At 48.5% G+C, this 10,778-nt stretch overlaps 1 long non-coding RNA gene across 1 annotated transcript; it reads right to left on the reverse strand.

Moving 5' to 3' along the window:
* Nucleotides 1–419: 419 nt before the first annotated feature.
* Nucleotides 420–6,390, reverse strand: LOC110262068 (uncharacterized). The gene is made up of 2 exons (XR_014812280.1): nt 6,251–6,390; nt 420–2,666 (listed from the first exon to the last, which is right to left on the reverse strand). It is a non-coding gene; the product is annotated as an uncharacterized LOC110262068 (long non-coding RNA).
* Between the last annotated feature and the right edge of the window lie 4,388 nt (nt 6,391–10,778).

A 10,778-nucleotide genomic window follows, 5' to 3' on the forward strand; every position in this document is an offset into this window, starting at 1 on the left:
GGTGCTCGTTAGGCCAGGCCGCGGAGCTGAGCCATCCAAGGTAGGCGGGAGCTGCTCCCCACGGCTGCCCCGGGCGGGTGTCTGAGGCTGCTCTGTGGGGAAGCCTCACCGGGAACCTCGGGCACCACGTGGCCTTGGTGGCTTCGCTGGGTCGCCAGGCCGTGCGCTGCCACATCCAGCGGCCAGGGAAGGACATCCCGGAGGGGAAGACCAGCGGGAGGGGGGTGTCGCCACCAGGAGACGGGGGTCCGGGGGTCGTCTTGGCTGGGGGTGGTGGAGGAAGGACGGATGAGAGCCCCTGCGGAGGGCAGCACTGGGCTCGTTTGTGCTGCTCCTGACACGTGGGTGTGACGCGGCCCGGGGCTCCGGAGGGCCCATTCCTGGTTTAATGCTCTGGAAAGAAGCAAAGACCAACGGAATGAGAAGTGGCAAAGGCTGTATTCGGAGCGTCTCTGAGCAAGGGAGGCAGGCTGGCCTTTTGGCAGAGACTCCGAGGCAGGAGGAAGGGCTGGGTGGCTTTAGATAAAGTGGAGAAAGGCGGAGGCTCCAGGCAGGAGGCTGCAGCCTGGGAAGGTTACCGCAGAAGCGCGACATCCTCCGAGATTCGTTAGGACGCATATTTGGCTTTCTCGGGTGGGTCCTAAGTTGAAAGCAGGGACAGACATTCGGGGAACCGTCAGTTATTGATCGAGCCCTGGCCTTCGGGGCTCACTGTGGCAAGGACTCTTGCTCCCGGATTGTCGCTTGAGATGGCGGTCTCACCTCCTGCAAAGACCACTTGTGTGCAGGAGGCTGGCTTCCAGGGCTGGTTGTTGTAGCTGAGGAACTGGTTTCCATGTTTTTATATATGGTCTGGCCCTTGACCGTTTGTAAATTCAGTTTCTCACAAGTTCTTGACAAGGGGCCCCCTAGTTTCATCCCACGCTGGGTCCTACAAATGACATAGGCATTCCTGTGTTCATCTTTGGACTTGAAACTTAAGGAAGCGTTCCTGATCTAGGTGCAGTTTTCAAACTTTTCCTTAGGGTTCAAGGTTGTGTCGTCCCCAGGGACTGAGGGCCTCCTGGTGGAAGCCAGGTTCAAATATCCGGGAGAATGTCCTTGGGGCCTGCTGATAGGTCTGTTTCCTTCCCAAGCCTGCAGTTCCTCCTCTGTGTTTTTTCTGCCTTGGTAAGATCAGCATCTTCTGGACAATGTCGTCAGGGAGCTTGCGCTGGAACAAACATCTAACCTGGGTCAGATTTCACTAATTTGGATCCTGTTCATTTTAAGTAGAGAAGTTTTGGTCTATTTTATTTTTTGCTTTTTAGGGCCGCACCCGTGGCATATGGAGGTTCCCAGGCTAGGGGCTGAATTGGAGCTACAGCTGCTGGCCTTCCCCACAGCCACAGCCACTCAGGATCCAAGCCACGTCTGCGACCTACACCTCATGGCAACGCTGGATCGTTAACCCGCTGATCGAGGCCAGGGATTGAACCCACATCCTCATGGATCCCAGTCAGGTTCATTAACTGCTGAGCCACGAAGGGAACTCCAATTTTGGTCTATTTTAAACCAAAAGATCTGCTAAGCAAAGGCACTATGCAAAAAGTTTTGAGGGAGGAGGGAATATGTAATCTGTGAAGAGCAAAAATATCAAGGACCCAATCAGTGCTATGTTATACAAAAGCAATGGATTACTTTGTAAGCATAAAATCTAATTTCTTTTTTTTTTTCCTTTGGCTGTGCCCATGGCATGCAGAAGTTCCCGGGCCACACATTGAACCTGAGGCATACCAGTAACCTGAGCTGTGATAATGCTGAGTCCTTAACCACTGGGCCACCAGGGAGCTCCCCTAAAATCTAATTCCAGTGCATTCTTTGCTGTTCATGTGTTAGAGAAGGTCATTGAGAGAATGTGACCGCCGCTGCCGCCAGTTGACCTGTGATCTAGACCTGAGCAATCGAGGTTCCTCACCCCCCCCTGTCCCTGGAACCTATGTTCTCCTCACCTGTCCCATGATAGGAGCTGTTGCAAGGATGCAGCCTGGAAGTAATGTGTGGTTGAGTCCGCCTGAACCCAGTTAAGACCTCTACATAGACTCTAAGACTGATGGGTGGGTGTGAGGTCTGGGACCACCCCAAGCAAGCCTCATTTGTAAGTTCCTTTGCATATTTAATTTAATTAATTAATTTATTTATTTATCATCTTGTTTTTGAGTGGCACCTGCGGCATGGAGATTCCTAGGCTAGGGGTCCAATCAGAGCTGTTGCTGCCGGCCTACGCCGGAACCACAGCAACGTGGGATCTGAGCTGCGTCTGCAACCTACACCACAGCTCACGGCAACACCAGATCCTTAACCCACTGAGCAAGGCCAGGGATTGAACCCACGTCCTCTTGGATACTAGTCAGATTTGTTTTTGCTGAGCCACTACAGGAACTCCTCCTTTGCTTATTAAACGTGCCACCGACCAGTCTGGAGTGGCTGCCTCTTTCCTGGCCACTCCTTGCTGCTCTGCCTTGGTGGGGCCAGTGTCACATTCCACCCAGGGAAAGCTCAGGGACCAGTGTCATGAAAGCGGCCCCACAGCCCACTGCCTGTAGATGGAGCCTGGTAAAGGCATCCTGAAACAAGCAAAAGCAAGAGAGTGAAGTCTTTCTGCCAGGACTTGCTGATTTGAGTCACTGCAAAAAAAAAAAAAAAAAAAAAAAAATTAAAGGGCACATCTTTTTCAAGCCTTACACCCACGTGCTGAAGCTTTTCTGTACTCCTGTCACCCTCCCTGCTCCCTGTCACAGGTTTCTCGAGGACACCAGCCATGGGTTTTCCCTGCCCAAAGACTGCCTCCTTGGAGCAGTCCCCCCTCCTCCTGCCCCCAGCCCCAACCAGAAGCTCCGGAGGCGGACAGAGCAGCTCTGGGGCCACCCTCTGCCCCTTTGTGGGGACCTTCACCAGGCTTCTTCTCAGAGCCTCATCTTCCTTATCTGTGAAATGGGAACAGTGATCCAGCCCTGCCTGGGGTCCCCGTGAGGCCGTGGAGAGAATGTTGGCAGACGGGTTAACTCGTGCTGGCCCAGACCCACACTCAGTAAACCCAGCCGTGGTGAATTCCGGCTGCCCCTTGCCGCCACTGCATTGCTGGGGTTACATTTTTCTTTCTGGTCAAGGAAGATGGTCCCACTAAAGTTTCACCACAGGCACGGGCTCTGGCTTTGAACGCCCTCAAACTCTCAAAGGATGAACTTTGTTCTCCACTGAGGACATTCCAGAGAAGATGCCCGGAGGGCTGGTGGCAACTGCCAGGGTGGCCTTTCCTAATCTTTGGAAAAGCAGCACAATGGGCTGGAGGACAGGTGTGGCCTCCCAGGGTGCCATTTGCAAGAGGAATGCACAGTTCTTTTTTTTTTTTTTTTTGCTTCTTGCTTTTTAGGGCCACACCGGCAGCATATGGAGGTTCCCAGTCTAGGGGTCCAATCCGGGCTTCAGCTGCCGGCTTACACCACAGCCACAGCAACACCAGATCTGAGTCGCATCTGTGACTTAGATCACGGCTCACGGCAATGCCAGATCCTTAACCCCTGGGCAAGGCCAGGGATGGAACCGGCAACCTCATGGGTCCTAGTCGTATCCGTTTCCACTGTGCCATGATGGGAACTGCTGCACGTGCAGTTCTGAAGGCTGGTGTGGGGAGGAGACCCTTTGCTCGGCAGTCACACGTCTGAAACAGGGTGTTGGGGACTGGCTGTGTACATGACAAATGTCGCTGGTTAATAACCAGAGGGCATGGGCACTGCTGCCCCGCTCATGCCCAGGTTCCTCCCTCCTCTGCCTCGGGACACTGCCGGTTTAAAGACTAGTGCGTCTGGCTGGTATCTGTGCGCTGACTCATGGGGACAATGCAGTCGTGTCACATTTGCAAACACCTGGTGCTTCCCTTGGCCCTGCATGGCCAGAGGAACACAGTAGGTGCTCGCTACATGCCTGACCTCACTTCATGCCCCACTGCCCTGGTTTCTTGGTGAACTCGATCTCACCCCCCTGACCCCCAGTGCTTTGCACTCTTCAGAAAAGTCTCAGAGGCCTGAGGAACACCTCAGGATGGGGGACCGGAAAACGAGATGGAGATGCACTTTTTTGGGTTGAACCAAAACCCAGATTTTTGTCCCGGGGATTTTCAGGCTTCCGGGCTTCTTATAATTAAAGGCAGACAGGGGTAATAGAATACACGAAACAAGACCAGCACCAAGCTGGAGCCACTGCAGCCGAGTCCCACACCCCCCACCGTCGTCCCCAGCCGTCTCTTCTCCTCTGTTTCCTGGATCCATAGCTTCTTTCTTAGTCAAGCCCCTGTTTGGGGGGGAGCACACTTTTCAGATGCTTCCTGAGAAAGGGTGCTCGGAAGTAAACTTTCTAAGATGTCTTATCTCTGAAAATGTCTTTGTTCTGTTCCGACAACCACTGAGAGCTTGGCTGGTTAGAAATGATTTGCCTTGGAGTTCCCATCGTGGCTCAGCGGAAACCAGTCTGCCTAATAACCATGAGGACACAGGTTCGATCCCTGGCCTCAAGGAGTGGGTTAAAGGATCCAGCGTTGCCGTTGTGGTGTAGGTGGCAGGCACGGGTCAGATACAGCATTGCTGTGGCTGTGGTGTAGGCCGGCAGCTGCAGCTCCGTTTTCACCCCTAGCCTGGGAACCTCCATGTGCTGCAGGTGCAGACCTAAAAAGACAGAAAAGCAAGCGAGAAAGAAATGATTTGCCCTCAGTTTTTGTTTGTTTGTTTTGTTTTTTAAGACCATACCCTTGGCTTATGAAGGTTCCCAGTCTAGGGATCGAATCAGAGCTGCAGCTGCAGGTCTACGCCCCAGCCACAGCAACACTGAATTCTTAACCCACTGAGCGGGGCCAGGGAATCAAACCTGCATCCTCATGGGTACTAATCGGGTTCATTTCTGCTGCACCACAGCGGGAACTCCCTGCCCTCAGAATTTGGAAGTCGCCGTTCCCTGTCCCTAAACTTTCTGTGTTGCCAGTTCCCGTCCACCATGTGTGATGACGGGGTGATGGTTTTGTTTCTGTTTCTCCTCTGGTGCCTTTGGACCCTCTCTTTCCCCCCAGTATGCTGAGATTTTGCAGTGATGTCTCTTCATGTGGGACGATTTTCATTCACTTATTAGGCTCTTCTTTTTTGGATTAAAGTATAGTTGGTTTACAATATTAGTTTCATGTGTATGGCAAAATGATTCTGTTATACATAAAGTATAAATATATAGAGTGTATTTAGTATAAATATACTCTTTATGAGTATAAATATACTCAAAGTATAAAATATAGATACATAAAGTATCTATTTTTTTCCAATTCATTTGCATTATAGTTTATTACAATATATCGAATGTAGCTCCCTGGTCTATACGGTAAATCCTTATTGTTTATCATTTTATATTTGGTCGCGTGCATCCGTTAATCTCATATTCCCAATTTATCCCTCCCCCCTTCCGCTTTGGTAACCATGAGTTTGTTTTCTCTGTGAGTCTATTTCTGTTTCATAAATAAGCTCATTTGTACAATTTCTTTAGATTCTACATATAAGCGGAATCATAAATTATACAGCCTTTGTCTTTTTCTGTCTGACATGCCTCACTTCACTCACTGGGCTCGTCGTGGACTTTCATCTGGAAAGTCCTGCCCATCCTTTACAAATAATCATAAAATATAAAATCCTCTCTGCTCTGAATTCTCTGTGGCCACCTGGTTCTCATAGACTGTGTTGATTGCTGCTGTCATTGAACTCCTACCGTAATCAACCTTTGGCTGCAATCCCCTTTACCGCAAAGCTTAGCGCTCAACTTGGTTCCCCAAGTCTGGTGATCTCCATGCCCTAGAGACTCCAGAGTGACTCTTTTTGTTGTTGTTGTTATTTTTATTTTTTTAGTTTTTTAATTTTATTTTTTATTTTTTTCCCGCTGTACAGCATGGGGACCAAGTTACACATACATGTATACATACTTTTTCCTCCCACTGTTGTGTTGTGATGTAAGTATCTAGACCTAGTTCTCAGTGCTACACAGCAGGATCTCATTGTAAATCCATTCCAAGAGCAATCGTTTGCATCCGTTACCCCCAAGCTCCCCATCCCTCCCACGCCCTCCCTCTCCCCCCAGGCAGCCACAAGTCTATTCTCCACGTCTCTGATTTTCTTTTCTGTGGAAGCGTTCATTTGTGCTGTATATTAGATTCCAGTGATAAGTGATATCATATGGTATTTACCGTTCTCTCAGAGTGACTCTTCTAACCAACACGCTGCTGGACTCTTCTCAAGACTCAGCAGAGGCTTCTTTTTTCATCCAGAATAAGAGACAAAACCCTAAGTGACCAGCCCCTGAATGAGTGTGCCCTCCTCTGCTCCCGCTCCGCCCTGCACTCTTAACACGTGTGTCCTCCTCTGCTCCCGGCCCCTCCCCGGAACACTTAGTCCGCCTCCTCCCTTTGCTCAGCTCCAGCCTCCCGGCCTCCTTGCTGTATTTGGAACCCCGCTCCAGGCCTTTGCCTGCTGTGCCTCTGCCTGGAAGACTCTCCCCCAAACTGCGGGGTGGTTCCCTCCTTCCGCTTTGACTCTTGCTCAGTTCGACACCCTTTTAAAGCTGCGAGTCCTTGCCTGGGCTCCCTGATCTCCCTGTTCTTCCCTGTTCCCCCAGGCTCCTGGCACCTTTGCACGTTGTTGTTTTGGATCCAAGTGTGACATTCCCCCCCACCCCCCGTGAGGATGAGGACTTTTTGCTGTTTTGTTCGCTGATGTATCCCCAACCCCCCTGCACATAGTAGATGCTCAGGAAACACTTATGCCCCCAGTGCTGTTAGTGGAAATCCTAAAAGCTCTGAAAACCAAAAGTTGTTTGTTGTTTATTTTGGTAACTGACTTGGCATCAAATATGCCCTGAATTTGGTGGCAAAAATCTCACCTGAACTGAGGTTATTACTAGCTCTTCAGGCCACTGAGGGTGCAGATTAGTATGTTTTGATGCAGAAATATGAATATGTCTAATTGTGATGACGGGTGCAGGACCGGGGTGGACCGGCTCACCTCCCGCAGTCCCAGCCTCTGCCTTTTCCTCCCTGAAGTTCTAAATATAAAAGTTCTTCTTTTATATTTAGAAGAGATTTCAGGAGGCAGAGGAGCCTGCGTGTGTGTGTGTGTATGTGTGTGTGCGCGCATGTGCGTATGCGTGTGTGTTGGGGTTCTGATACAGGGAAATGAAGGTGATTTTGTCACACTGATTAGATCTGTCCTTAAAGGACTTAGAGTGAATTTCAGGAAATAACACAGAGGGGCATTGCACTCTGCCCCCCACAGTGAAGTTCCTGCAACCCTGGAGTTGGTTTTTGTTTTTAGCAAAGGCGGGTGCAACCCCCAGAAACCTCCTGAGGATGTAGATCAGCTGAGGGCTCTTGGGGGGAAACCTGGGCTTCTGGGTGTCACACCTGCTGGAAAAGCCTTTGCCTCTGATTTCCTGGTACCTGGGACAAGGCAGAGTTCCCCGGGGAGGGAGCCTGTGTTTTCCTGAGTCCTTCTGCAGGGCTTGAAGCCTCTCTAGTGATAAAGCAGAAATAAGCCAAGTGTTCCTGGGGTCAGCCGGCATATCAGATGATTCTTAAAACAAACTGAAGCAAATGCTGGACTTAACAAGAGTGGGCTCTCCAGAATTCCCGGGCAGCGGGGTGAGAGCCGAGAGGTCTCTTACAGAGCAGGGAGAGCAGAGTTTTAGAGGAGGTTCGAAGCGTTTAGGGACATGGGAGCAAAGTTAGTTAATTAAAGGGGTGATTTGAAATATGGAGCCCGAGGGTCCCAGAATGAAAATCATTAAGTATTAGACACCTTGAAAATTTATTCACGAATCCAGCAAGCAGAAGAGCAGGGCAAGTAACATAATGAACAGCCATGTGCCTGCAACTCAGGTTTATAAAATTTTACCATTTTGCAAGATTTCTAATAATGAACAAAGTGTTATAGACCCAGTTGGGGTCCCTGTGTACGCTTACCTTTCCTCCCTCCCTCTGAGTTTGGTTATTATTCCCAGGCGTGTTTTTATATTGTTAATACAAATATTGTCTCTATAAGTAACTCTGTTATTGTATATATTTTTAAACTTTACATATCATTTAGAATATACAGGGTTTTTTTGTGGGTTGTCTATTTTATTTAACTTTTTAAGTGACGCATTTTTTAATTTTTATTTTTTATTTTATTTTTTTATTTTTAATTAAAATTTTTTTAATTAATTTATTTATTTATTTTAAGTGAGTCACATTTTATTTTATTTTCATTTCCCCATTACATTATTTTTTTTTCCTTCTATACAGCATGGTGACCCAGTTACACATACATGTATACATTCTATTTTCTCACATATCATGCTCCATCATAAGGGACTAGACATAAGGGACTAGATCCAGTGCTACACAGCAGGATCTCATTGCTGATCCATTCCAAAGGCAATAGTTTGCATTTATTAACCCCAAGCTCCCAATCCATCCCACTCCCTCCCCCTTCCCCTTGGCAACCACAAGTCTATTGTGCAAGTCCATGATTTTCTTTTCTGTGGAAAGGTTCATTTGTGCTGTATTTTAGATTCCAGATATAAGTGATATCATATGGTATTTGTCTTTCTCTTTCTGACTTCACTCAGTATGAGAGTCTCTAGTTCCATCCATGTTGCTGCAAATGGCATTATTTTGTTCTTCTTTATGGCTGAGTAGTATTCCATTGTGTATATATCCCACATCTTCCTAATCCAGTCATCTGTTGATGGACAATTGGGCTGTTTCCATGTCTTGCCAATTGTGAATAGTGCTGCAATGAACACGTGGGTGCATGTGTCTTTTTAAAGGAAAGTTTTGTCCAGATATATGCCCAAGAGTGGGGTTGTTGGGTCATATGGTAGTTCCATGTATAGATTTCTAAGGTACCTCCAGACTGATCTCCATAGTGGTTATACCAGCTTCCATTCCCACCAACAGCGCAGGAGGGTTCCCTTTTCCCCATACCCCCTCCAGCATTTATTATTTGTGGACTTATTAATGATGGCCATTCTGACTGGTGTGAGGTGGTATCTCATGGTAGTTTTGATTTGCTTTTCACTAATAATCAGTGATGTTGAGCATTGTTTCATGTGCTCAGTGGCCATCTGAAAATATACAGAATATACAGTTTTCCTTATATAATAATATATAATATGTATGTATGTACATTATGAACTGTTATGCCACTCTGTACAGCCTTCTGCCACTCACCTTTTTCAGTCGTTCAACATTATACTTCGGGGATTTGCTCATGTTCATCCACAGAGTGATAGTTCAGTCATTTCAAGCCCGGAGAACATTCCGGCGTGTTAATATACCACCAGTTATTTATCCATTCTTCTGTTGATGGCCATTCAGGCTGTTGCAAGTTTCTGCTATTACAAACAGTACTTCAGTTAACACTTTTATAACATGTCCATGTGTTCTTGCTAGAGTTTCTTTAAAGTATTTATCCAGGAGCGGAATTGTTAACTCAAGAAGTCTGCAAATATCCAGCCTTATTTACTTCTGCCGGGTTGGTGTTCAGTTGGTCAATATCCAGACCCCCACCAGCAGGGGGTAAGAGTTCCTGTTGCTCCACTTCCTCCCCAGCTCTTTAGTGCTGTCCACGTGTCTCACCCCTGTGAGGTGAGGGTGCTGGGCCTTGAGCCAGCAGCATCCCCAGAGGCTGAGGAAGGCGCCCTTCTGTTCTCAAGAGGGAAGCAGAGGCCACCCTCTACTCTCCCCCAGACCCCTGCTCTCTCCACCCTTTACCCTTGAACTCTGTGGGGCCCTGGCTGGTCTTTATGGATCGAATCACCGCAGTTCCCTGGTCTTTGCTTTCCCCTTGGTTTCGACTTGAGAGAGGGGCCCACACAGGAGACCGGATGGGATGAGAGGAGAAAGAGCCGCACTCCTGGCAGAGGCGGGCTTCTTTGGTCTCCGTCGACGCTGGGCTGGTTCCAGCTCCTGCTGCCTCCAGGGTTGCTGTTCTGTCCCCTCCGCCCTCTGGCCTCAGGTTGTACCAGCTCCCCACTGAGGCTGGTCTCTGAGGGCGCCGTTAATCAGCCCACTTGTTATAGATAGTAGCTAAACCCTTGGTGTGGGCCATTCAGTCCTTCCCTGAATGATGTGCTTTTTGAATTTTAAAATAATTCTAATACGTATGAATACTGTCCTCCATCTAGTGTCCCCCATAAAAGGGGAAACCATACTTGGGAGGGTGTTGGGAGGGAAGGAGAAGTGGCTCCCTCTAGTGGGCAATCATGGTAACAGTATAAAGCCGGAGGAGTTGAACACAGGGGGTTAGGAGATGGAGGGAGAGCAACAAATGTTGGCTTGTTCCTCCTTTGGGACCCCCCCCCATGGCTTCCTTGACAAATAGGCACTTCTGAGCTACAAGATATTATAACAAATACTCATTGTGCATCAGACCCTAAGTACTTTATCAGTAGGCATCCATTTAATATTCATAATAACCCTAAGAAGTAGGGACTCTTGTTAACCATGTTTTACAGAAGAAACAAAGGCACAGAGAAGTTGTGTAATTTGCCTGAGGACACACAGCCAGTACGCTGAGAAACTGATGAAACCAGGGTCCTCCGGCTGCAGAGTCTGCGCCCCTGACCGTATCCCCCGTGGCCTCTTGGTTTCTCGTCTCCCCAGGCCTCTTGTTGTCTTCAGGCACTGATAACACCTCCATCATCTCCCGTCACCCCTAGACTGAGAGTTGCCAGAG

The sequence above is a fragment of the Sus scrofa genome, chromosome 8, assembly GCF_054392235.1.
Source record: "Sus scrofa isolate SSC_HxYL_T2T_F1_AM1 chromosome 8, Sscrofa_HxYL_maternal_Yorkshire_Landrace_v2.0, whole genome shotgun sequence".
Lineage (NCBI taxonomy): Eukaryota > Metazoa > Chordata > Mammalia > Artiodactyla > Suidae > Sus > Sus scrofa.